This window comes from Chelonoidis abingdonii, chromosome 4 (genome assembly GCF_003597395.2).
Source record: "Chelonoidis abingdonii isolate Lonesome George chromosome 4, CheloAbing_2.0, whole genome shotgun sequence".
Classification (NCBI taxonomy): Eukaryota; Metazoa; Chordata; order Testudines; family Testudinidae; genus Chelonoidis; species Chelonoidis abingdonii.
Window position 1 is genome coordinate 10,132,838 of NC_133772.1, and position 26,665 is coordinate 10,159,502.

A 26,665-nucleotide genomic window follows, 5' to 3' on the forward strand; every position below is an offset into this window, starting at 1 on the left:
TTTAAAAGGCTAGATTCTGCTTCTCGTTCTACCAGCCTAACCCCCACTGACTGCAATGGAGTTGCCCTGGTGTAAATCCAGAGTAACTGGCACCACGGTTTGCCCTGGTGCATTTTCATGCTCAGAAAACAGGGTAAAAAGGCACTTTGTCATTTCAGGTGAACACCCCTGCAGGGAACACGCCCACCCACCCACACACCAGCGTGCACCATTCAGAACTCACCCTTCTCACAGAGATCTGTTCAGATTTCTGAAAGCAATATGTCTGTTCAAGCAAGAAAAGGCCGTGCCACTTACACAGTAGCACTGGCAGAGATATTTACCTCTTACTGGTGTTTCGCAGCCACTACTTGTGCATCCACCAGTCTCCAATAGATCTGCTCTTTACAGAGAAGGGCAAACATCAGGGCATCTGAAAGCAGAGAGAGAAACAGCCACTAGAATAATGATACCATCTATGAGAGCTCCACCAGAGCAAATCAGAAAGAATTACAGCTTCTTGGGAACAAGCTGACTTGGAATAACCCATAGCTGCAATTATCCAGGCATCGCAATCAGCTTCTCTCCTCTGTGCCACCAGGAGGGCCCAGTATTCACACCCACACACAGCCTCTCATACCAATGCACACCCACATTCTCTCTCACACCTTCACACCCACACATGCCCGCGTCCTCGCTCACAACCACACATGCACATCTCTCTGGTTCTGACCAGAAATCCCACCCTTCACCTGAGAAACCTTTCCCGATGAAAGTTTCATTGAAGCGGATATGTTTATGCAAAAAGTTTTGCTCTCAACAAATTGGCATTTTTCCCAACAAAGTGTCATTAAAAACTTCCTGACCAGCTGTACTCATGACATAATACGCTGAACAAATTTCAGCCGAAGACCAAACCAGCCACCCAATCGAAAAAACAATCTTTTAAATAATTCAAGGGGACCCTTAAAAATCCATTCAATAATCTAGTGGTCCTAATTTTGAGCTCATTTGTCCCAGTTTTAAACTCCATTGATTTCAGCAGAGCTATTCTTGATTTCACTGGTGCCAGTGTGATCAGAACCAGACCCAATATACACTCACATTATGCATGTAGAGCAGACACACTGATTCAAAGTATAAGTAAAGCGAGAGCGCAAACTAATAGTGATATTTTCACCGCATCGGCCTTCTTCAGACAGGGGCTCACCCCGATATTATCACTATGGTAGCACTGTGGATCAGGGCCCTGCTGCATGAGGCACTGTACATATACCTATTAGTAGACAGCTGCTGCTTTGAAGAGTTTGCATTACAGGTAGAAAAGACAGACAAAGGCTTGCAGAAGGAGCCACCATTCTCCTTGTTTTACAGATGAGGAAACTGAGGCACAGTGCAATGACATGACTTGCCCACGGTTACATAAGCAGAGTGTGAATGAGCTGGGAACTGACCTCAGACCCGCTGAGTCCCAGTGCAGCATCTCAGCCGCAGGACTGACCTTTCTTAGGAACAGCTGCAGCATTCGCTTTGTAAGACCGCCACAAATAATAAGTGATACAGACAGACAGACTTACACTGGTTCCCCCAATGGTAAAGCATTGCACTTACTTACCACCTGCTTATTGCCCTGATTACACAGTGAAACAAGGGACACGGGAAAAACACACTGTGCTGGCAGAGACAAAACTTTTATGGGCAGGTCTCCTGGGAACCTCAGCAGTGGCCTGGCAACATGAGGTACTTGAAGACACCGCACCTGGACATTGCTACACAAGTTGCTGTTCAGATCTGGGCACAACCCACCCCATTCTGTCTGGCCGCTCCCAGGCAGACTCAAACAGCAGCTGAAACCCTGAATTTACACACTGCTGTCAAGTTCCATTGCTGGAAGGTGAATCATCACAACGAAGAGTATTTAAAATAATGCACTAATTCAGAGCCCTGTGAATGCGTACGCCAGCACAGGGACTGAATCACAGCACCCTCCCCCCGCAGCTATCAATGCCCATAATAATACACTTAGCAGGCAGAGGAGAGGAATCAGTCCCGGAGCTGAGCAAGGGACGAAGCACCTGCTCCACTCTAAAGTCAGATAATATCTGCACACCCAGCTCCCTGCCCCAGAGAGACCAGCTCTACAGGGAAGGGGGAGCTCAGTCGTGCCCTGGCACCTCTGCTGAGACCTCCAATGGCGGTAATTAGTGCTGGTGGGGAGGAAAGGGGTGGGGTGTGATGCTGACACCTGTCCCTAGGTGCTATTTTAATAATTTCTACTATGGTAGACATGCCAATGGAGGTCAGGACCCGGTTGAGCCAGGCTCTGTGCAGAAATCTAGGGAGAGGAAGCCCTTGCTCCATTGGTCTTGACAAGAGAGACAAGGAACTGAGACACAGGGGTCAAGGGACTGGCCCAAAGTCACACGTGGAGCCTGTGAGTGGCAGGAACTGAGCACACACCTCCTGTGTGCCGCTCCAGAGGGTCTCTCCCTCCATGTAACCTGGTGCTGATTTTTAAAACAATTTCAAGATTTGGGGGGAATTTTTTTAACGTTTGTGCAGGAAAAAAAAAAAAAATCACATCATGCTCCCAGGGACCGATCCGACCCTCAGCACTGTGGTACCTGAGCACCTCACGGGACTAGCTGAGAGCCGGCAATAACAACCACTCTCAGGCCCACTGAAAGGCGCTGAGCTGAGCACTTGCGAATGCCGTACCCCAGGTCACTTACAGCAGCTCTCGCACACAGATGGGACCAGAACCCGAGTCTCCTGCTCCTAGCCCAGGGCCCTAGTTAGGGGGCTGCACTGTCTCCCAGTCCCTAGCCCCACAGCAACAGTGCTACAACCCTAGCCTAGTGTGCAGCACATGAAGGGGAGGTGTGCAAACATCAATGCACCCACTTCACGGAGCTGGTGCACCTTCAGCACGCCACAGGCTGTGCCCACAGAGCGGGGCAGGATGCGCTGGCAGGTGCAGAGCATTCATGTCACCTCCGTTCCTTGAGTGAATTTAAACAAATAAATCAACATTTTACTTCCTGCAGCTTTAAATAGATCCCTCTTAATATGTATGGTCATGGGGTGGGGATGGCTCAGGGACTCTGGCGCCAGAGTGAGGAGAAAGCAACAATCAGGATAACAGCCTCGATAGCAGAAAGTCCATTCTGCATCTGAAAGGTAAAATGACAACATCATGGCGCTGTTTACTGCCTGCTGGGACCTGACAGGTCCAAGATAAATAATCACGTCCCCTGTAAAACTTCGGTGCCGAGCCAGGATTTATTACAGACAAGCTGGAGTCAGTAAATACTATCTGTGCTGATGTAGACGCTCATGAGCAGCTCTGACTGACCTGACGCACAGCCAGCCAGGAACCGGCCCTGTTAGAACAGGCTGGAGTGTCCCAGGCTAGCCACCCACCAGCCCCCTCAGAACAGGCTGACGTGTCACAGCCAGCCAGCCACCGGCCCCCTCAGAACAGGCTGACATGTCACAGCCAGCCAGCCACCAGCCCCCTCAGAACAGGCTGACATGTCACAGCCAGCCAGCCACCGGCCCCCTCAGAACAGGCTGACGTGTCCCAGGGCCAGAGCCAGCGGGGAGCTGTACGCACCGAGGGAGAGGCTGCCCCTGCCCCAAGCAGCTTACATCTAAATAGACAACACAGGCACAGATGGGAAGAGACTTGCCCAAAGTCACCTACAGAGCTGGGAAGAAAATTCGGGTCTCCTAAGCTCCAGTCCTGTGTCCTAAATGCGAGACCAGCTATTACCTCTCTCCTGACACCTAGGCAGGAGCCAGTTGCGTATAAGGAGAACAGGGCCAGCTGTAGGGGCACCCAGATGCAGGGCCACAAGGCTGGAGGCTTTTAAAGCCAGATCGAGTAATGCATTGGAAAGCGGCAATACTCTGTGAGAAACATGCTTTTACCAGGAGATGAATTAAATGGCCCTAAAAGACCTTTTCCACTCTAGTTTCTATGATTGACAATCACTAAGCTGTGCCCAGTCTCTCCCTATCCAGACAGGACCCTGCCCCTTCTACACTCAGCTCTCCGCTGCTTGCCCTGGGCTCCAGCCACGTTTTTTGCTCTGGCAGGACCCTGTAACGAGACAGCGGGGTTTTGTTAAAATTCCACCACCCCAGTGCAGGGAAGCTGGAATAATCCCTGCCTATGACAGAGTCACTCTCGCTCCATCAACCCCAGTCAGAGCTGGCTAATCCCTGTGCCCCAGGACAATACGGCTGAAGGGAAATCATAGGTCTTCGGAATAGACTGGATTGCACCCTGTGTCAGGTACCTGCAGAAAATGTACAGGGCGGGGGAGCACTGAGATGGGGGAGGGGAGAGACCATCCTAGGAATCCACCGATAGGTCCTCTCTTCCCCAGCCCTGATGTTAAATTGCACACACGGCCAGTTCACACATCCAGCTATTTTTCAGGAGCAAAGTCTCAGTATTTCCAGCAAAGGCATGTAAGTTTGGTTGCCAGCTGGTGGGATTTCCCCACCGCCTGCCCTCCTGTCTGCAAATATGTGCGCCCCTGATTGGCGGGGGCATCGCAGCCAAAGGGGGGAAGTTCTTGTGGAGCCCCTGCGCTCTACACTGAAAATACAGCACTTTGGCCTCTGCCAGGAGCAGGAGAGTGCTGAGGAGTTGAGCCTATCTCCAGGAAAGAGCATCCACCTCCTCACTTTAACTGTGTTGTCTGCAGGCCGTAAGAAGGGAGCAAACACCACTGACCCATGGCACGCCATCCTAATCAGCTTGAAATTAATATTGGTTGCTAAGGAATGTCTATTCCTTCCCCACTTCACAGAGACGCATGGTCACAAGAGGCTGTGATCCCACACAGACGTATGAAGCAGGACTGCAAATCGCAACGAAGAGCCAGCGGACAGACAAGGAAATCTGCTGCTGCTGTCGCTCCTGGCTGCTGAGAACCCAGGGAAATGACACAGACTCGAGAGGAAGGAATTTATGGGACATGCTTGGCGGACCAGCCCCTGACCATACTCTGGGCTTCTGGCTGCGTGCCCATGTGGAATCCTGCCTGGCGGTGCCTTGTCAAGCACCTTCCTGTGTTGCCTCTTTGCTGCCATTTAATTAACTCACATATCTGTACTGGCCCTTGGCACCGCACCTCTGTGACTGCAAAGGGGAGTAGCGCTGTCCTGGGACTGGAGCAGGGGCTAGGAGTCAGGATTCCTGGGCACTATCCCTGGCACCGCCACTGAGTTGGACAAGTCACCTAAGCACTCTGTGCCTCAGTTTCCCCATCTTTAAGATGAGGTGGGGGTTTGAAAGGCTCAGCTGATTAGTGCCTAGAAAGAGTTTTCCCTACTGGAGCACCAAGTGCAGGCATGATGTCCCATGAACATGCAGCAGCATGGCACCATCCCTAGATGGCACGGTGGGTCTGCCTGGCAGTGTCAGTGCCCCAGTGAATGCTAACCCCTCCAGGAGAGCAGTGCCAGGAAGGGAGCATGCTGCCCTGGCACCATCGCCCCATTGCTTTGCTAAGTCGATCTAAAGAGTAACCCTTCTTCCTCCCCTCCTCCCCAGATTCCAAGCCCCGGGATATTTCTTCCCCTCCATCATGTGTCCCCCTCCATTCGGAGATCGTGCACTGACACCGTAGGAGCTCAAACAGCTGTCACACACTGACACTGCCAAGCAACGGCCATGCTCCCAGGGTTCAAACAGCAGGGTGCACTGTGTCCATTGGCAGACTGGAGGGTACAGAATGGCAGATGGCCCCTCCAACGCCACATGTGGAATGTACCAGGGATGGATCCAAGCAGGCACAACAGTGGGCAGCTGTCCTTGTTCAGGCATCTCAGTGCCTGGCCTGGCTGCTCCATTCTCTCCCAGGTTTATTCCCCCAGGCTCGGGCTGCAGATGTGATTCCTAGCAGCAGCTGGTTCTCTAATGCCACATGCCTGTCCCACCAGGCCAGCTGGCACTGCCTGGGTTTTTCATAAACCAGGACACAGCTGTGTTGCAGTTGAGCATGCATCCCAGGATGCATGTCCCCACAGCGCTCCCTGAACAGCAATGAGGGAAAGTGTTGGCTGGTACCATGCAGCAGGGGCAGCATCTTGGAGCCAATGCTCAATCCACTGTCACTGTCAACACCTGCCTCCCTCCTTTTCACTGGAGTGCTGCTGGGAGTCAATATGCCTTAGTTCTGTTCCTAGCTCTGCCACTGCGTCTCTTAAGTGCTCCGTGCCTCAGTATCCCTGTTGAAAAATGAAGGTGGGGGTGGTGAGGCTCAGCTGGTTAGTGTCTACAGAGTGCCTGACCTGCCAAATGCTCATGTCCAAACACACAGTAACAAGGATTGCCAAGCTCACCTCAACCTAACACAGGCAGCAGGGCGCGCGCGCCGGCCTTTCACGGTGCAGATGGTGGGCACCGAGGTAGAATAACTGAGCAGGCTGAGCTTGCTTTACGGCCAGCTGAACCAGGGAACCGCGCCGAGGGCCAGCTGCCGTGGCTTCAGAGATTAACGAGGCCGGTGATCAACGGTCTCCGCTCTCTCAGCCCCTCTCACTGCCACCCCATGGGCTCTCCCTCCACGTCTGACCTGCACTCCCCCCCCCGACTGTTACTATCTGAGCACCTCACACTCTTTAAGGTGTTTATCTCGCGGTCTCCTGGATGCAGGGCAGGGCTGCTACACTGGGCAGAGTGGCTATGTCACTGCCCCACGGCCACAAGAGGGAGGGGGCTATGGCTGAAGGAGGAACTGAACCCATCGCCCTTCAGGCCCCATGCAACAAACCCGCCCCTCTGCTCTGAGCCCATCGGCTGGCGGAGAGCCCAGCACAGCCAGGCCACGCTGCCTGCATGAGCCTGGGCACCCTGGACCAGGCACCGCAGAAGCAGAAATTGCCCATTGTCCACTTTCTTGCCCCAAAATAAAATGGGCCGGTGGGTTAACTGCGAGGCGTGGCTAGCAGAGTCTAGAACCGCCTCGGAGTGGGACAGTCCCTGCACGCTGTAGCATCATACACACGAGAAAGAGAGTAAAACCCATCCCGTCCTGTGGCACAACAACTGGCTACTAGGTTACAGTTCTGCCCTCGCCTGGCTCTCCAGGTGCGAACAGAGATCTCTCCAGATTCCCTTACTTCCGTCAATCTCTGCTCCCTCCCCTTCCCCTCACTCCCCACCATGAGCCCCATTCACAGCCCTTGTTCTGGTTGAAGTTCAACAGGACCCTGCAGAGCACAGGAGGACAGCCTCTGGCCCCTAGCTCGTGAGCCCCATAGGGAAGGGGCCTTGCCTGCCTCGCTGTCTATATGGCACCATGACCAGCGATGGTATGTACTGAGACAACAAACGATAATGAATTAATGACACAAGCCAGCAGTGAGGCTAGGGAAACTGAGGCAGAGAGTGCAAAGGGCATGCCCGAGGTCACAGAGCGAGCCAGCATTAGCAGTCAGGAGCTCTCACTCCCACTCGCCTGCTCTAACCAGCATTGCAGGAAGCAGCACATCAGATACAGCTGAGAAAGAGACAATGCCACCTCCCCCACGGCCCTCTGCATGCATTATCCTTACGGAGTGCTTGCGGGGATAGGTGACCATCTGCACATCTCTCGCTGGCTGGCACCAACAATACAAACATGATCTTATCGGACTGCTCGGAAGGGCTGGGCATCGTGCACTGACAGCAGCTGCTTCCACTCAGCATCACAGCCAGCTTCTCTCCCCAGCAAAGAGGGGATGATTTATTTATTTCTCGCTGGACAAAGATGGCCCGACAGCAAGATAGAACCCTTCAAACATTTATGGTGCTAACTCAGCAGGGAGGGGGGCTGCCCGCGTGCTCTCTACTCACCTTATGGAAAATCCTGGGCAACATCTCAGGCCTGACACAAACATTCCCTGAGCTCCTCTCTCTTGCTCTTTTCTATTTCAAGGTGAAAGAAAAAAAACGGTTTCCCATCCCAAACGTGACAAACGCTGCCATTCAGATGGCGCTCACAATGCGGGTTTTCAGTCCCTTTGCTGAAAGGATCCTTCCTATTGGGAAAGCAACTTCATGCCCAGGGTGCAGTTAATCTACCCATGCGTAATGGGGCCCCAGCTCCTTTCGAGAGACAGGAATGGTAGATCGGTTGCTGCAATGTGCAGATCCCAATGGGTATTATTAGGGGTATTCCCGGAGCTCTTCGAGGTCCATGCTGAGACTGGGGACTCCTTGCGCTGGATGCTGCCCGGAATGACAGACTATCCATGCCCTGTCGAGTTTACAATCTAATCAGACCAGAGATACGAAGGGAGGGAGGAAAGAAAGGAATATTAACTCCATTTTACAAGTGAGAAACTGAGGCATCAAAACAAGGAGGCAAGTTTTCACAGGAGCTTAGCATGGTGGGTGCCGACTGGGAAAAACTGGCAGTAAGTGTCACAAGGGGAGTTTTTCAGACAACCTGTCCTCGTGTGACCCACAACTAGCCCCACAGACAGTCATGCAGTGAAAAAACTGCCTCTGCAAGAAGAGGATTCCTCTGTCGAGTGAAAATCTATTGATACCTAGAACCCGCACAGCAAATGCAAAGTGAATGCTGAGCAAATCCAGAATTCACAGAGAGTATTTCTGGTGGGGTTCTGGTAATGGGCAGAGATGAAGCAGAGCACTGCACCTGGGCGACACTGATCACAGAACTGCAGCCCCATCCCTCGGCTACCCTCAGAGCCCACAGCACAGCCTTGCTGCCTACATTCTCTGGGTGAAAAACTCCATTCTGTCACCTTGTGCTCCTGAGAACAGCGCTAGAAGGGGCCCATTAGATTACCTATTCGGAGGCCCTGCATTATAATCTCTCTCTAACAAGGGCCTTCTCCAGGAGGTGCTTTTCCAGCCACGATATGAAAGTGTCAGTCACCAATCACCTCCCCGTGGATCCGAAGTATGAGGAGGCAGCAGAGGGCTGGAGGGTACCATAGGGATCAGACACAACCCCCACCCCAAGCGTTAGCAAGTTCATGCTGACTATCATGAGCACAGAACCCTTCCTGTTCATTCCTGAGACTCCCAGTTACTATCTTCCTCCTCTGCTATGTGAACCCAAGGAGATGACACCTGCAGAGCTTCTGAATTCAGCAGGTTTCTAAATGGATTTGGCATTTCTATTGCTAATAGGAATATTCACTGTTATGCTAAATAGGACAAAACTGTAGCTGGAATAGGCCTTGAATTACATTGTTCTCCATTAGAGTTCAATCAACTTCAGAAGAGCTGGGACCAGCCACTGTTGGAGACAGGATAAAGGGCTAGAGGGGCCTCTGCTTTGTTGCAGGAGAATACTTGGTGTGTCTCTACATCTGGTTAGAATACACCCGCCCCACCAGTGAAGGCAGAACATGCCGGAGCTAGGGTGAATCTAGCTAGCAGGGGTAAACGATAGCAATGTAGACTGGTGGCACAGCTTTCAGCAGCGGCTCATTCCAGAAGTATGTACCCAGGGGCTGAGCAGGCTTGCACTCACGCGGCTCACCCAGGTAGCCACATATTCACTGCTAGTGTTCCCCACACTAGTACAGTCAAAGCTAGCCTGGGCGTGCCGACCTGCTTCCCACCTCACATTTCACCCATTCCCCACGCTTGAGCCAATCAAAGATACTGCCTGGGCGTGCCTGACCCCTCCACCTCAATTCACCATTCCCCACGCTAGTCAATCAAAGCTAGCCTGGCGTGTCGACCACCGCTCCCACACCTCACATTTCACCCATTCCCACGCTAGTCCAATCAAAGCTAGCCTGGGGCGTTGACCAGCTCCACTCACATTCACCCTTCCCACGCTAGTCCAATCAAAGCTAGCCTGGCGTCTGACCACGCCCACTCACTTCACCATCCCACGCTAGTCCAATCAAGCTAGCCTGGGGGCCTGTCTACACCGCTCCATTCACATTCACCCGATCCCACGCTAGTCCAATCAAAGCTAAGCCTGGGCGTGTTGACCACGTCTCACCTCACATTCACCGTTCCCAGCTAGTCCAATCAAATAGCCTGGGCTGCTGACCATGCTCCCATCTCACATTCACCCGTTCCACGCAGTCCAATCAAGCTAGCTGGCGTGTCGACCACGCTCCCACCTCACATTCACCGATCCCCAGCAATCCAATCAAAGATGCTGGCATGCCTGACCATGCTCCATCTCACATTCACCCATCCCACGCTAGTCCAATCAAAGCTAGCCTGGGCGTGTCTGACCACGCTCCACCCTCACATTCACCGTCCCCAGGCTAATCCAATCAAAGCTAGCCTGGGCATGCCTGACCGCTCCCATCTCACATTCACCGTTCCCCAGCTAATCCAATCAAACTGCCTGGCGTGTCGACCACGCTCATCTCACATTCACCCGTTCCCCACACTAGTCCAATCAAAGCTAGCCTGGGCGTGTCTGACCACGCTCTCATCTCACATTCACCCATTCCCCACGCTAATCCAATCAAAGCTAGCCTGGGCGTGCCTGACCACGCTCCCATCTCACATTCACCCGCAGTGTAGATGTGCCCTACTCAGTGTGTTTTGTTCTGCCCAGGTCCCTTTTAACTGACCAAGGGGAGCACCAGGCAACAGCAGGACATCGAAAAATGTGATTTCCCCCTGGGGCAGAATTTCAGAATTAGTATCTGTTCCAAATCAGCGAAAGGTCAAAATAGAAAGAATTTTCACAACAACAAAATGCTGAAAAGTTTCCAACGGGAACCGCAGACACAGAAAACATCAACATTCTCGAGGGAAGCTGAATGATTCGATGTGGTGTTTCAAACATGAATGGTTTTGTTTTGAATCAGCAGCCCAGAATGTAAAATGTCTCCTTTAAAATGTCAATTCGAAATTACATTTTTCATCTGGAGTCTGCTGACCTGGGAAAGGGAAACATTTTGCGTACAGATGTGGTCTCCATATCTCAAAAAAGATATACTGGAACTAGAAAAAGTTCAGAAAAGGGTGACTAAAATTATCAGGGATTTGGAACAGGTTCCATATGAGGAGAAATTAAAGAGGCTAGGACTCTTCAGCTTGCAAAAGAGGAGACTAAGGGGGGATATGATAGAAGTATATAAAATCATGAGTGATGTTGAGAAAGTGGATAAGGAAAATTAATTTACTTATTCCCATAATATAAGAACTAGGGGTCACCAAATGAAATTAATAGACAGCATGTTTAAAACAAATACAAGGAAGTTCTTCACCCAGTGCACAGCCAACGTGTGGAACTCCTTGCCTGAGGAGGTTGTGAAGTCTAGGACTATAACAGTGTCTAAAAGAGAACTGGATAAATTCATGGAGGTTAAGTCCATAAATGGTTATTAGCCAGGATGGGTAAAGAATGGTGTCCCTAGCCTCTGTTTGTCAGAGGGTGGAGATGGACAGCAGGAGAGAGATCACTTGATCATTGCCTGTTAGGTCCACTCCCTCTGGGGCACCTGGCACTGGCCACTGTCGGTAGACAGGATACTGGGCTAGATGGACCTTTGGTCTGACCCGGTACGGCCGTTCTTATGTCAAAATTGGTATTTTCCCACAGAAATATTTCACCCAGCTCTAATGATAACCCTTGAGGACAGTGAGCCCTGCCATTTACACTCTATGAGGATGAAATATAGCCCAGTGGACAGTGCACTGGACTGGGAGTCAGGAGACTTGTTTACTTCCAGCTCCACCGCTCCCTTAGGGGTTATCCTGGGCAAATCTCTTCCCCGCTCACCTTTAGACTGAGAGTTCTCTGGGCCAGGGGCTGCCTTTTACCTGTTATACTTATGTCACCTAGTGCAAAGGGGCTCAGTTACAGTGAGGGCATTCAGGAACAACCTTAATACAATTAATAACATAATTAACATCACAAGTCAGGCCAGGACTGAACCCCTTCTTGTCCAAAAGCACAGAAACAGGAGTGCCTGTCTGCAGTCTCTGCCCTTCCCAAGAGCCCTGTGCAATTCCCGTGGTAATTACGCTTCCTGCAACACACAGTGATTTGCATGCAGCGCCCTCTGTTCAATAAATGATTCAGCCGGAGCTCAAAGCTGCTCTCAGTGTAATGTACACCTCGAACCACTCCCCACAATCACCGGCGAGCCAGCCACTGCCTTCTCCTGCTATGATTATTTCATTACAGCGCTGTGCACACAGGCAGAGTAAATATTTATGAGTGAGGCCGAAGCTGCCAGGGGAAAGGGTGAAATGAAAGACGGCTGGACGCCATGCACAGGGAATAATTCATGGGGTGGAAAATGAACTCGACTGAGCTGGAGAAACAATGGGGTTAAATGATAAATAAGCAGTGGGAATTTCACAGGCATTTGCACATGGGGAATCCAGTGGGACTGGGCAGCAGGGGTCAGGGATGAAGCAAGCCACATGGTCTATAAACTCAGGCTGGGCACCAATCATAGATCTGGAGGCCTAAAGGACAAGCATGATCAACTCTTCTCTTAGCATCTCCTGGTTCCCAAGTAGGAAAGATGAGCCAGCCCAGGACAGTGGGGTGTAACCCGAGACAGCAAGGCATAACACAGGATAGCTTCACTTGTCAGAACTCAGGACATGGGGTTGTTAGTGAGCAGGGTAGTTAACCACAGGAGTCATTTCCCAAGGGATGCAGCAGGCTGGAGTTTTTAAATCAAGAGCAGACTTCTCTATCTAGATCACTCAGAAGCTACTGGACGCCCCGAAGGGATTATTGTGTGGAATTATCTGGCTCAGGTTAGGCAGGAGGTCAGATCAGATAACTATAAGAGTATCTTCTGGCCTTAAGTTTACAAGACTAAGCTGGCCTGGAATGGCCCAGGGTAACACGGGAGAATGACACTGCACAGGACGGGACAGGAGAGCGGCAGGGCATGGCCCAGGGTAACCTGGGAGAATGGCATTGCATGGGACGGGTGGACGAGGGAAGAGCAAGAGAGTGCAGGGCCAGCGCATCGCCCAGGGAACATGGGAGAAATGGCACAAATGCATGGGACGACGGACAGCAGAGAGTGAGGCAAAGAGGCAGTCGCCCAGGAGGACTCATTGGGAGAAAGGACACTGCACAGGACGGACGCAGACGAGCGAGATCAGGCATGGCCCAGAGTAACAGGAAGGAGATGAATGACACTGCGCGGGACAGGACAGCAGAGAGTGAGAACAGAGAGCACAACACCAGGGGAACATGGAGAAAGGCAGCACTGCGAGGCAACGGCAGGACAAGCAGAGAGCCCGTCGCAGGGCATGGCCGAGGGGTAACAGGGGAAGAAATGACACTGAGCGCTGGGACAGGAATGCCAGACGAACCGCAGGGCAGAGCCATAGCGGGGGAACATGGAGCGAATGACACTGCGCAGGACGGGACAGCAGAGAAGCGCACCAGGGCATGGCCAGGGATATCATGGGAGAAATGAACACTGCGCAGGACGCAGGAACAGCAGAGAGCGGCAGGGCATGGCCCAGGGTAACAGGGAGAATGACACTGCGCAGCAGGACAGGACAGCAGAGAGCGGCAGGGCATGGGCCCAGGGGATCATGGGAGAAGGACACTGCGCAGGACGGGACAGCAGAGAGAGCAGGGCATGGCCCAGGGGAGTATGGAGAATGGCACTGCGTGGGACAGGACAGCAGAGAAGGATATGGCAAGCAGTTTAGAGCAGGCATGGCCAGCAGGGTAACAGGGGAGAATGGCACTGTATGGGATGGATAACAGAAGCAGAGAATGCAGGGCATGGCCACAGGTAACGTGGGAGAAGGACACTGCGCAGGACAGGACAGCAGAGAGCGGCAGGGCATGCCCAGGGGAGCAGGGGAATGAAGACTGCGCGGGACAGGACAGCAGAGAGTGGTGCAAGGCATGGCCAGGCGTAACAGGGGAGAATGGCACTGTATGGGCGGGACAGCAGAGAATGGCAGGACATGGCCCACGGTAACGTGGAGAAGGACACTGCGCAGGACAGACAGCAGAGAGCGGCCAGGGCATGGCCCAGAGAGCATGGAGGAATGGCACAGGAATGGACTGCAGGGACAGGACCAGAAGGAGATTGGGCAGGGTATGGCCCAGGGTAACAGGGGAGAATGGCACTGTATGGGACGGGACAGCAGAGAATGGCAGGGCATGGCCCACGGTAACGTGGGAGAAGGACACTGAGCGGGACGGGACAGCACAGAATGGCAGGGCATGGCCCAGGACTGCGCAGTGCAGCATAGGAAAGCATGGAATGGACGGCCTGGGACAACACGGCATCGCTGCTGTGGGACAAATCCCAGGGGGAGAAGGTTAGATCTGTCACTCCCATTACAATAACAGACTCAGCCCCTCCTTCTTTAGCCTTCCTTTGAAGAGCACCATCCAGGCACTGGCACTAATGGGATTACCCTGCTGCCTGTGGCTATGCCTGGCAGTCACTCCCTGACCCAGCTAATGAGTGGCTCGCAGACCACAGATGAGTATTTAGGAGACAGGCCTTCTGAGCCCTGAGTACTCTGAGCCGGTCGAGCGGGCTGTGGGTCAATGGGGAAGGGGCTGGTTTCTTTCCTTTCCCTCTGCTTGACTCGCACATCGAGCTCTGCCCCTCTCAGCACCCAACTGGAAGGGACACCGGTGGGTTAACACACCTGGAGAGCAGCATTCCTCTGCTTTCCCGGGTCCAGCACCCCATCCTCCCACTTCCAGCTCTCAGGGAGCTCTATTCACAGCACACCACTGACCATTCCCATGTGCGCATGGACAGGCACTGAATATTAACTAACTGCACCGGTACGGAGCCTGCGGGGTATCGGCGGGCAGCTACTAGATAGGCAGCTGTTAACAGCCCCGAGAACAATAGGCGCCATCTGTGAGATGGTGGGAGACACCTGCTAACTCGAAATGGAGGAGCCGCTGCAATAGTCTCCCTCAGCCTACTGCTGGCCATGGGGAACTGGACTTAGGATGCGCCCATTGGGGTCGGCAATGGAGCCATGGGGAACACAGAACCATTTCCTGTCAAGAGAGTGAAATTACAGCTGGGTGCGGGGGGAGAGGGCTGTTGCACAGGTCATGGGAAGCAAAGCCAGCTCTGGTTCCCGCCTGGTACTGTGCATCAGGCTGGGGTGCCACTACCCTGCTCATGTGCTCTGGGATGTCCTGAGCTACACTCTCTGAACATGGCACCAACCCAGTGCAGCATGGGAGGATTCCAGCAGTGCTGTGGCTGGATTCCCACCAGCCTGCAAACTGCTTGGTTCTGGCAGCAAGGAGCAGCTTCTCCTTTCCTGTGATGCACTTGGCTGGAACCTTCCCTCTGGACTGCTTCCAACAGCACAAGTGCCAACAGGTCAGGCATCAAAGAGGAGAGACAGAAATGCGCTGGCTGCTAGAAACGATAGCAGCAGCCACCAACATACAACTAAGCAAAGGGACAAAGGCCCCCAGAGACCTGGGCCTGATACAGTGGGTGATCCCAGAGATGGCAACAGCATCCCCGCCTGAAACAGGGGCTGACAGCACGCACTTGCCTCTGAGAGGGGCTGAGGCATTGTGAGCATTAGCAAAGCCCTTTGCCCTTCTCCCCTGTTTATACCGGCCCAAGTGGGCATGAGATGCTACCATGTCAGAAAGCTGGCATGTGGCAGCCCCTGAGGAAGCAGAGATGACGGTGCTCACGGCAGCTTGTCAGAGGATCTGACCCAAGACATTTCTTCTCAAGACATCTCTTAGTTAAACTGCTCCTACCCAGAGTGATCCCATCAGGATGTGTTTCAGAGGCATCTCTCGTTCTCAGGAGGAAGCTGCACACCCAGATGACTGTCCGTGTCCCTCTCTTCTCCTCATTACCCAACAGGACAGGGAGAGGGGCTCACATACCCCTCCATACCCCAAGCGATCACTGCTCCAAGTTACGTGGGTTGGAAAACTGTTTTGCTACTCTGTGGAGTATTAGGAAATTTACTAGAGCCAGTTTGTTTCCTTTGTCACCAAGATGTGTCCCACTGCAGGCAGAACAGCCACCCACAGCAACCTGCCAATCATCCCCACTTTGCTCACACATTCCAGCAAAGCACCCAAAGCACATGCATCACTTTCAGTATGTGAGTAGCTCCTGAGCATCCCATCTGACTCCCTGGCAAGCTCAGGTTCAAACCCAACTAGCTCTAACCTCGCCCTGTATCTGTCTGAGGCAGAGAAATTAAGCTTTGTGCAGTTTATTCCACAGGGAGTCATTTGGCCAGTTCCCAGAACAAAAGTTTTGTAAGATCAGGCTTACCCTGTGTATCAGAATGAGGGCTTGGCCTGTGTTCTTGCCAAAAGCCCCTGTCCTTCCCTTACTCTAATCCTGCCATTAACTCTAGAACTACTGCCATCCTCCACCCCAGAAATAGGAGAACTGAGTCCTGCGTATCTAGTGAGAAAACTCTTTGGGACCTTACAGAGTGAAAGCTGCTGTGGCTGTAGCAGTCACTGCATGGACACAGAGCACTGCTTGCTACACCCATTCCTGCTCCCCTATGCAGATCCTCCTTGCTAATGCTGGTTCTGGGGGCACTGTACCTTCTCCCTCCTCCACTGGACTCTGTGGGGTTCCTTTGGCTTTATCCCCTACATGCTGCCTTAATTAAGGTTTGGATCGGTGATGCCTTGTGCCACCAACCTCTTTCCTACACACAGCAGGCACCTGAGCCTTGCAGATCACCAGAACAGCTTGAGATCCTGCTGTGGATTCTCTCTGCTAAGCTGGCGCTGCTCATACCACGTATCCTAGCAGAAGGTGCTAGACTAGCAGTCAGGGAACCTGGGTTCTCTTCCAACTCTGCCACTGACCTGCTGTGCAACCTTTGGCCGATCACCTCCCCTCTCTGGGCCTCGGTTTCCTCTCTCTCACTGTGTCTAAGTAGAGTGTAAGCTCCCAGGGGAGACTCTCTATCTCTAGGGGCATGTACAGTGCCTAGCACAACAGAGCCTCCCTGCGCCAGTGGGATCCCTGCACTCGGGGCAGAGACTGCATCCTGGGCTGCCAGCAGCTGGTGGGAGGTCCCACAGGTGGGGACGAAGAGGGGGCTTTCCTCTAATAACACCCCTCTGAGCCTGTCCTGCGGTAGGCGTATGTTGCCCTGTGGCAGGGTCGCGGCTGCAGTGGAAGGAATGCTGGAAAGGAGTAGCAGTGAAACACTACAGCTCAGAGAGGCAATGCGCATTTCTGCCCTGTCCCCAGCTGTATCTAATTACCCACAAGAGGGAGAGGAACGTTCCTCTCAGGTAAGCTGCCTCCACATCACGTACCTTGCTGCAAGGGCTCAGACTGGCTTCACGTGGAATCCTGGGGTCAACTCCCACCTTGACCGGGAGAGGAACAGCTCCAAGACCTTTCCCAATGCAGGGCAGCTCTGCCTGCCCCACAGTTGCTGTCAGCGCCCTGCTCCAAGGGGTGACCACACAGCCTCTGCTCTAGAAGGCCCCTCCCCACAGCTGGCATGGGCCAGGCCTCCCTGCTTCAACTTCTGGCCGAGGGGGTCAGGAAGAATCGCTTTGCTCTCCACACACCGCCCTGGTGTCTGTATTCTGGGGGTTACTGCACCTTCCTCTGCAGCAGCTGGTGCTGTGACATCAGAGACTGGGCTAGGCAGACCCTGGGTCTGACCATGTCTGGCTGTTCCGGTTATTCAGTATTTCTATTTCAGTAGATCCTAAGGACCCTGTCGGTGATCAGAGCCCCCTGGACTGGCTGCTGTAGGAGCAAACAGCACAGCACCTAGGTGCTGATCTCCAGTCTCCCTGGTGGTTTGCATTTCCCCTGCTAATTGCAGTGTTTGCCAGTTGCATTAGATCCCAGCCAGCTGCAAGGTTCGATAATGAGCCTGGCTCCGAGATGCACCCCTAGAGCTCTCCTGTCCCTCCCACAGCGGTGCCTGCCTCCCGTTCGATCTTCGCTCAATTCTCTCTCCTTTGCCTGACTCATGATCTCCGAGTGCAGGACATCTTCTTTCCAGCAGCTCTTCACGTCCTCAGCTTGCAGATGCCCCAGTTTTCCACCCCTGCCACTGCTGCTTGTCTAAGCCAGTGGTGGAGATTCGGTATGTGGTGCCAGCCCTCAGGACGGCCTTGAGCCTGCTCAGCACAGGGCTCTGATTATCCCCACAGGAGTGCTGGGCAGGTGCCTGGTCTGCGTCTCCGAAATCGGCTGGAAAAGGTTTGTGAAATTTGCAGGGGGTTTCTCTCTCTCTGGCTGGATTCTTGTATGGCCTCCCTCCTCCTCCCTCCACACACATACCCTTTATCTCCTTCCCTCAGGCCTAACCTGACTATTAGCATGCTAGAAAAATACCAATACAAATAGGATTATACAGCTGGCACAGCGGGAAAGCGACCAGAGAAAAGAACAGAAGCAGAAGGGGGTGGGGGAAGGTGTAACTCATGGGGAAGCGTATCACCACAGAGACAATCTGGAAAAGCACCCAGGAGATGGCGTGTCACAACGCAGGACATGAGCCACAGGGCAAGAGAGGCCCCAGCGAGGCAGGATCACCCGTAACAAGCTCCCCTTCACTCTCCTTTTTTTAGCATGAATCTGAAGAACATGCCAGGTGCTGGGCACCTTCCCCATCCAACCTGATTTATAGCACCTCCTTCTATCCAAGCCCTGCCACCTTGCTCTGCCAATGCCTCTCAAACTCAACACACAGCCCCCTGCTACCCCTGGAATCTCCCCACCACACACAGTTCTGCCAATGCTCCTCAATCCCAGCCTATAGCGCCCCCCACATTATCCCAGTTCTGCGCTCCCCACCCAGCTTTCCAAAGGCACTTGTGTCCTGGGCAGAGCCCCTCCAGAGCTGTGCTGACACCCGCTGGTCAGGACGGACTGTGCCCCATGGCCACACCCAGTGCTCTGATGCAGCCCAGCAAGGAGGCTGGGTAGACCCTGTCCTTGGGGGAGCATCTTGTAAACCCCATATTCCTCATCTGTATAAAACTGTGATATTGCATACAAAGCATGCCTTATGAGGTACCAGGGCAAAGGTTATACTCAGCTGAAAGTCACTGTTCTGTCTAAATACGTATATCTTTAGTGCATATGAAGTTATGAGAATTGTGTTGTATGGTTGGCACTAAAACATGCTGTAAGTTGGGAATTCAGCCAGATATTAGCTCCCCAGAGACAACAGCAAGGAAAGTAACCAGGGCCCAGGCAGAGTGTCAAACAACCATCAACAACCACAGCAAGGGAGCTACAATTCAATGACTCACCTGCCTGAGGCCACACCAGGGACATTGCTCAACCTTGCCTGGGGACTCGGCAATGCCCACCAGACATGCCTGGACATGTGTTCCCCAGAACAGAGCACAGGGGTCCACTGCTTGACCTTTCCCCTGCCCCCACCTAGGCTGCAAGCAACAAAGATACTCAGAAGACTCAACAGAAGAGACTGGCCCAGGTTTAAGGGACAAACCTGTATATTAAGGACTGCAATATCCAGTGGGGTGAGAAAAACTGCTTAATCGAGATGTTGCCCAGTCTAATAGGGTTGAGAGTCTAGACCTCGTGCTTATATTTTATTTTATTTTGGCAACTAATTCTGACTTTTTGCCTATCACTTATAATCTATCTTTTGTAGTCAATAAATTTGTTTAATTGTTTATCTTTACCAGTGAGTTTGCCTGAAGTGGGGTAAATCTGCTCAGGTTGGCAAAGGCTGGTGTACATCCACTTTCCATTGATGAAGTGGTGAACCAATTAATGAATTTGCACTGCCCATCTTGAGCAGTGCAAAGTGGTATATTCCTGAGGTACAGTGCTGGGAGCTGGGGGGATTTGGTTGGTGCCTTTCTCTGTGTGATTCATGAGTGGCTCTGGGAGCAATCATGCAATCTAGCTGAGTGTGGGGCTCTACATGCTGTTATGCTGAGTGATCACAGCACCCGGAGGGGTTTGCTGCTGGTCACTAGCAAAGCATTGTGAGAGACAGCCCAGGCTGGAGAGTTAAGGGCCACAGTGGTCTGACAGCCCCAGGCTGAACCTCGGGGATCCCATCCCAGACCCCATCGCTGAGAGGGGACTGCCCCCTTCCTTTGCTGAATCAATGAAATGAATTAATGTGCAAGCAAATGCTCTCTACTTGAAGTGGCCATGAGTTGATGGGATACGACTGGGCTGACTCCCTTGAGTAAAGACACATCTAGGCAATTTCAAAAACTCCAGTGGGTCTGTCGGCTAAATCCGTGCTCCACTTTTCACACTATGGCCTGCATTGTCCTGGCCTCTTCAGAGATGGCACAGCCTAGCATGGAAATATTGAGACCATTTTTAAAATGTGAACTATTTCCTTGATAAAAAAGGAACCAGCCCTCTCTGTGTCGCTGGGGCCGATTGGGTACATCTATCCAGAGGTCCCACGCAGCACCATCGGCCTGCAATACCACGGCCAGCACACGAGTGGGTGACGGAGCCAGGAGCAGAAATGAAAGGAGGGCGAGGAGAAGGTGCTGTGTACTGTGTCTCACCCTCCCACGCCCTGAACTGACCGAGCGGCAGAGGGAGCGGTGCACCCAGCAGCACACACCTGGCTGGCCTGCCACGGGACACCCACTGGCAGGACGAGAGCAACAGGCTTCCTCACCCCCTGCATTTCACCCAGGGAAGTCTCTATCTCACTAACAAACACTGCCCCATCTTCCCCCCAACCCAATGCACCCCCAATACCTCCCAGCCCCCTGACACCCCCCAGTCCACCCACACACACCCCAGCAGGGCAGGATCATAATTCTTTGTTACTCATTTCCAGTGACTACAGCTGGAGGCTGGAAGCCCAGGCTTCCCCTTCCAAAGGCTGGTGGTCAGACCACCGCAGGAAAGGCCATGCTGCTTGTCCCACTAGCATGTAGTGGCTCAGCACAACTCCTACAACAGGGGCTGGCTCACGGGGGCTGTCTGCAGCACCAGGGTCCATTCCAACAAAGAATCCTCCGGTAGGGGAATGGCCCAGGGGCGCAGCCCATGACCGCAGGACAGTGAGGTGCGGGAGGCAGTGGGATTCCTGCTCACTAATGGGCACCGGGGCTTTCCCCTTTGTTGGGAGGATTTAGTCGTTCCAAATAAGGCCAGACCAACTGCTGCTCAGTGCAGTCACATGGCGAGAACGCAGGCATGGGAGCCAAGAGGGCTGGCTCCGCCACTGACTCACCTTGTGTCCTTGGACAAGTCACTTTTACTCCGTGCCTCAGTTTCCCCCTTGCCACAATGAGGCTAGTAACACCACTGGGTGTGCATGCCTGGCAATTTGCTAGCATTCCCAGGAGGCTGAAGGAGAGTAATTATTTCCCATTAGCCTGAGAGCAGAGGAAAACAGCAACCTCCTGGTGAAGCCATTCTGCAGACCCTGCTCCCCAGCAGATGATGAGGGTAAAGGAGATCTAGGTGCAGGAGAGCCGCTCTGAGAAGAGGTCTGATCCTAATGCAAAGCAGCACTAGACAGTTTCAGCGTACAACTCCCCTGGAGGAGAACTGCTCTTGCTGAGCAGGAAGAACAATGCTGTGTCCTCTTCTTCCTGTCAAGTCTGCAGGGTTAAACGCCTTGTCAGCCGTGCTTACCAACTTGCCCTCGGCTACCAGAGCAGGCTGGCTTCATCAGGATCAGGAAGAGTTCAGCGTTATGCAGGGAGGTTACAGTGCATTAATCAGCCTTTTCTCAGGGCAGGGCTGCTCCCAGCTAACTCACATCAAGTTTACAGACATGCTCAAAACGCATTCCTTCGCCAGGCCTTCCTCTGAACACGGGGTGCTGGAGAAGCCCGATCTCCCAGCACCTGCTGCTGCAGGGTGCAGGAGGCCTGGGGCAGGAGCCTGTCCCATACTGTACTATGGCCTCTTTCCCACAGCAAGTAGATGCGTGGGAAGCCACAGCTCTTCTGTCCTGAGGGCAGCTAGGATTTGCTGCCCATGATGGTGAGGGGCCCACGGGAAGGGGACATGAAGGAACACATCTCAGAGATGTGCAGGGGGAACCTACAGGCAACAAACGGCCAAGCCCCTGCCATCCCCGTTTAGGCCAGCAACAGGATTTGACCCAGTAGCTGGACCACTTTGCCCCTCCCAGACAGCTGCTGTTATCCACGGTTTGCGGGATAAACTGAGGCATGGAAAGGTTCAGGCCCTGATTTCCACCCACACGGTGACTCCCATGGGAGCGCAGGTGCTTGCTGTACTGACTCACGGTGGAGGGAACCTGCCTAAGGCATCATGAGAACATCTGTGGTCATGAGGAGACCAGGCCCTGCCGCTGCACAAATGGATTTGCCTATGTGGGGTGCGTGTGGGAAGAGAGCAGTGATGCAGACTCCTGGATGTGCACCCAACCTGCAAAGCACGCAGGGGCCAGCTGCCTACTCTGGGAGGGAGGGAGCAGTGTCGGAAACACTCACTGGGGAAGCACATGTGGCTGTAGCAACGTGGCACGTTCATACATGGAACACGCACTAGCGCTGGGCAAGGCTGGCAAGCGCTACCTCCAAGAGAAAGCTGGGCCAAGACCATTGCAGGGAGCCTGTGAACCTCCTCTCATCCGCATCCCCCATCCATCTGCTGAAGGTCAGTCAATAACAGCCAGATGTTTTCAGATCCTCCAAGGCAATTTAAATGCCAGCCTCTGTCCTTGTGGAAGTCAGAGAAATGTGGAAAATGAAAGAATTACTTTAGCAACATCGCCTGCATATAGAGCAGCATCGCTCGCCTCCTTGGTAGGGACGGTGAGATGGGGGAAGAACCAGGCTGCAGCAAGCATCCTGCCTGGCAGCTCTGATGCAAGTGTCCTACTCCCCATGTGACCCGAAAGTGCTTGGCAAACAGGCACTTTCCATCATTAACTGGTGTCATTTGAGCCTCCTTTTCAATCTTCAATGACTCTGGTTCTTTGTGCTGGTGGAAACTGTGTCCTGAAACTCCCCCTGCCTCTGCTGACTGATCTCCACATGACAGAACATGTCCTGAAACCAAACCCAGCACACTGCTTCCCCGAGCCAGGCACCTGAAGCCCAGGAGAGACGTGTCCCCACTACAAGTGGAGCTCGAACACTTCATTGCTACACTGTGAGGGATCTGTGCTGCAACATGGAGGCGAGTCTGCAGAAGGAGCTGCCAGAACCATCAACTCCAGGGGCCCGTAACAACATTAGGCTACAGAAAGATAAGGGAGCAATGCTGAGACAGCAGTGCCTGATGACTGAGGACAGACAGACAGAGACAGAGGGTGTATATGGGGAGGGAGAGAGAGATTTCCTCACCACCTACTTCAGACTCCCCAGTGCCTCACTGCTGCTCTGTCCCACTGGTTTGACCAATGTACACTGACCTAAGGCAGATATCGGAGAGTTGTCTTGTCTTTGCTCCAGGCCTGGTGATTCTCCAGACCTCAGGCTCCTGTATCACCCTCCCTCCCCCCAGTCATCAATTGTGTCTCTGATCTTTCAGGGCAGGTGCCCCACGCTCCCTAGGGCAGTGGTTTTCAACTTTTTCTCCATTTATGGACCACTATAAAAATTGGAATGGAGGTGCAGACCCCTTTGGAAATCTTAGCCATAGCCTGTGGCCCCCTAGAGATTGAGAACCACTGCTTCAGCATCAGCAGGGCCTGTGACCCCGTTTCTGGGGGAGAAGCTGTGATCCGGGCGGAGCAGCACTTGGAGGGGCATTGACTGCTTTCACTGGGAGCTGCCTGAAGCCCTCCTCATGGCTGCTGGGGGCTTGGAGGGAAAACAGGGGATCCCTACAGATCTCAGTTGCTTGGAAATCAGAGAAATAACGCTTCTGGACTCAACCGGGGCTGGAAAACGCATGTTCAGGAGGATCCTCAGAGAGTCTCTTTCAGCTCCACATCAGCATTCAGCCTATATCTCACTTCCTTTCACTGACGCCCCAGCTCAGCAGGCAGGGATGGAGCAAAGGGGCATGCACTGCCCCAGGCAGGAGATGAGCACAATCTGACATGCTCCAGCTGAGACCAGTTACACCAAGTGAGCAGAAAATGCCTTGGGAATGGATCTGAATGGGTGTGAACCCTCAGCCACAAGGCAGAGGGGTGCTGGGATTAGGGATAGTGTACGTTGCCCCTGGATGCACTGCACAGAGTTGGCTCCAGATGCTACCCAGGCGAACAGAGGAAGAACCACTTTGTGGTCACAGTGCTGAACTGGAGCTCCAGAGATGTGGCTCCAATCCCCTGCTCTGCCACAGACTCCCTGTGTGACATCTGACAATTCATTTATCCTGCTGGATCTCAGTTCCCTATCTGGGCCATGGTGATGAGTCTACTCCACACAGGGATAGTGTCGACCCTCATCACCAGAGCATAGGAGCACCATCCAGCAGGGCATTAAGTGGTGTCACTAACGTTCTTCACGTGCAATAACACAGCAACCTCCTGCTCTCTCTGTGTGCCTCGTCTATTCTGATTTTGAGCTCCTCTGGGCAGAGACCTTCAGCTACTCTGGGCCTGTGCAGCACTCAGCACAACGGGGGGTTTCTGGGGGAATCTCTTCCTAGGACAGACTCAAACAGCTGTAAAAATCAAGGCCGGCCAAGTGCCAAGAACCCTTACCTTCTCAAAGCCATGCACTCACTGGCAGACACCTGCCATGCAATCTAGAGTTAGTTAAGGAAGGCTGAGCTGTTTGGGATAGCTATGAAAGTATAAATTAATTACAGCATTAATAAGGCATCTTCAGCTGGCAGCACTATACCGAGCAGGAAAGCTCTTGTGCATCACTGGAAGAGCTGGGGACTGTACTGCCTCCATGAGCGCACTCCCTGCTCCTAAGAGAAGTGCAGGGGATCTAAAGCACTGCAGGTCATAACAAGCAAAGTGACGGCACAATCCAGCCTCGTGAAATACGGACTCCTGCTCTGATCAATCTCACTGGAGCTGGTCCACATAGTTCCACCCAAAAACTTATCCCACTGCAAATGTGATTTTGCACAGTTCACTGTCTTCCATGGGAAAAGGCTGAATTCAGCACAATCTTCTAATCATCCCAAATGGGAGACTCCAACCCAACAGTTTGAGTTGGAAATTTGGAAACAAAATGACATTTTTCATTCTGAAATGTCGCTCTGACATAAAGAACACTGTTCTGACACATCAAATAATTTCCTTTGGTTGAAACTATCGATATATTTCCACTTGGACATTCCCAGCTGGAAAGTTTTCAGAATTTTCCATTGGCAGGCTGAATTTTCTTGTGCTGGTTTTCATTCTGATTTGGAAACATCTGACCCTCCCACGATGTGAAAATGCCATTCCCTGTCCTGCTCTCAGCAAATGCTGATGAGTTTGCTTCCTGAGACAACAAAGCAAACACATAACTGTGCCAGAGAGGAGGTCATAGGAGCAGAGATTTCCTCTGCAAACAACTTGCAGTTACAGGCGCCTACTCCCAGGACTAGACACTGTTCCTCTTTCTATCCTCCAGAAAGCTCCCCTAGTTCAGCACAAAACCATGTGCTCCAGAACCAAAGGCACTGAGCTGGGAGTCAGGCGCCCTGAGCTTTATTTCAAGAGGCTCAGACACCCAAATCTCATTAAAAGCCAATGGAAACTAAGCACCAATGCCCCCTCCCTCCCCAACTCCGAGGTGCTGGGCTGGGACCCAGGAGATCTCAGTTCAATTACTGGCTCTACCACAGATTCCCTGAGTGATCTTGGATGGGTCACTTAATCTCCCAGTGCCTCAGCTCACCATCTGTAAACTGGGTATAATGATGCTGACAAGCTTTATCCACTGCTTTGGGATCTGTGGATGAGAAACACTGCACAGTGGGGTTCTGGTCCACCACACAGCTCCGAGGCGCTTGGATCATACAAATAACAACAGGTGTGTGAGGTGGCGAGCATTACCAGTGCTCTCGTATTGCCATGACGTCCCTACGTGGTGGACCACACACATACACAGATGGGAAACGCATTGCAAACTGCCCTGTCAGATCTCGGCACCTCTGGTGGGAATATCGAGGCCAAGGCTCTATCGCAGGACAAGGTGAACACAATTCCCCCGCCCTGCCTGTATGATTTTATGCAGGATACCCCTCTGCCAGGTGCTGTCAGAGGGAACTGGGGCCCAGCCTGTCATAAACAGGTAGCTAAGGGTTAATGTTTCTTTTACCTGTAAAGGGTTAAGAAAGGGAACCAAACACCTGACCACAGGACCAATCAGGAAACCGGATTTTTCAAAGCTCAGAGAGGGAATTTTTGGGTGTGTGTCCTTTGTCTGTGTCTCCAGTGCTCTCTCGGCTCTGAGAGAGGATCTCTCTACCTTTAAGCTTTCTAATCTTCTGTTTCCCAGTTGTAAGTACAGGTATAAGACAATATAGGTTTTTATATTGTTTTTGTATTTACATGTGTGTAGTCTGCTGAAATGTTTTAAATTGTATTTCTTTTTGAATAAGGCTGTTTATTCATATTTTTCTTTTAAGCAATTGACCCTGTATATTGTTGCCTTGATACAGAGACCATTTTTATGTCTTTTCTTTCTTTTTATATAAAGCTTTTCTTTTTAAAACCTGTTGGATTTTCTTTTCTAAGTGAGGCTCTAGGGGATAGAAATCCCTGTGCCAGGATTACGGTCTCTCTCAGGGAAAGACTGGGAGGGGGAAAAAGAAGGAGGGGGGAAGGTAAATTGCCCTCTCTGTTTTGTAATTCAAGGAGTTTAAGTACAGTAATCTT

The 26,665-nt window shown here is 52.5% G+C and overlaps 1 protein-coding gene across 1 annotated transcript in view; it reads right to left on the reverse strand.

The window, feature by feature from the left end:
• Positions 1-26,665, reverse strand: part of TAFA3 (TAFA chemokine like family member 3) — a 70,167-nt gene that overhangs the window by 34,649 nt on the left and 8,853 nt on the right. Inside the window, exon 2 of the mRNA XM_032802560.2 lies at positions 324-412. The gene's annotated coding sequence lies outside the window, so the exon portion shown is untranslated. The remainder of the gene's footprint in view (positions 1-323; positions 413-26,665) is intronic.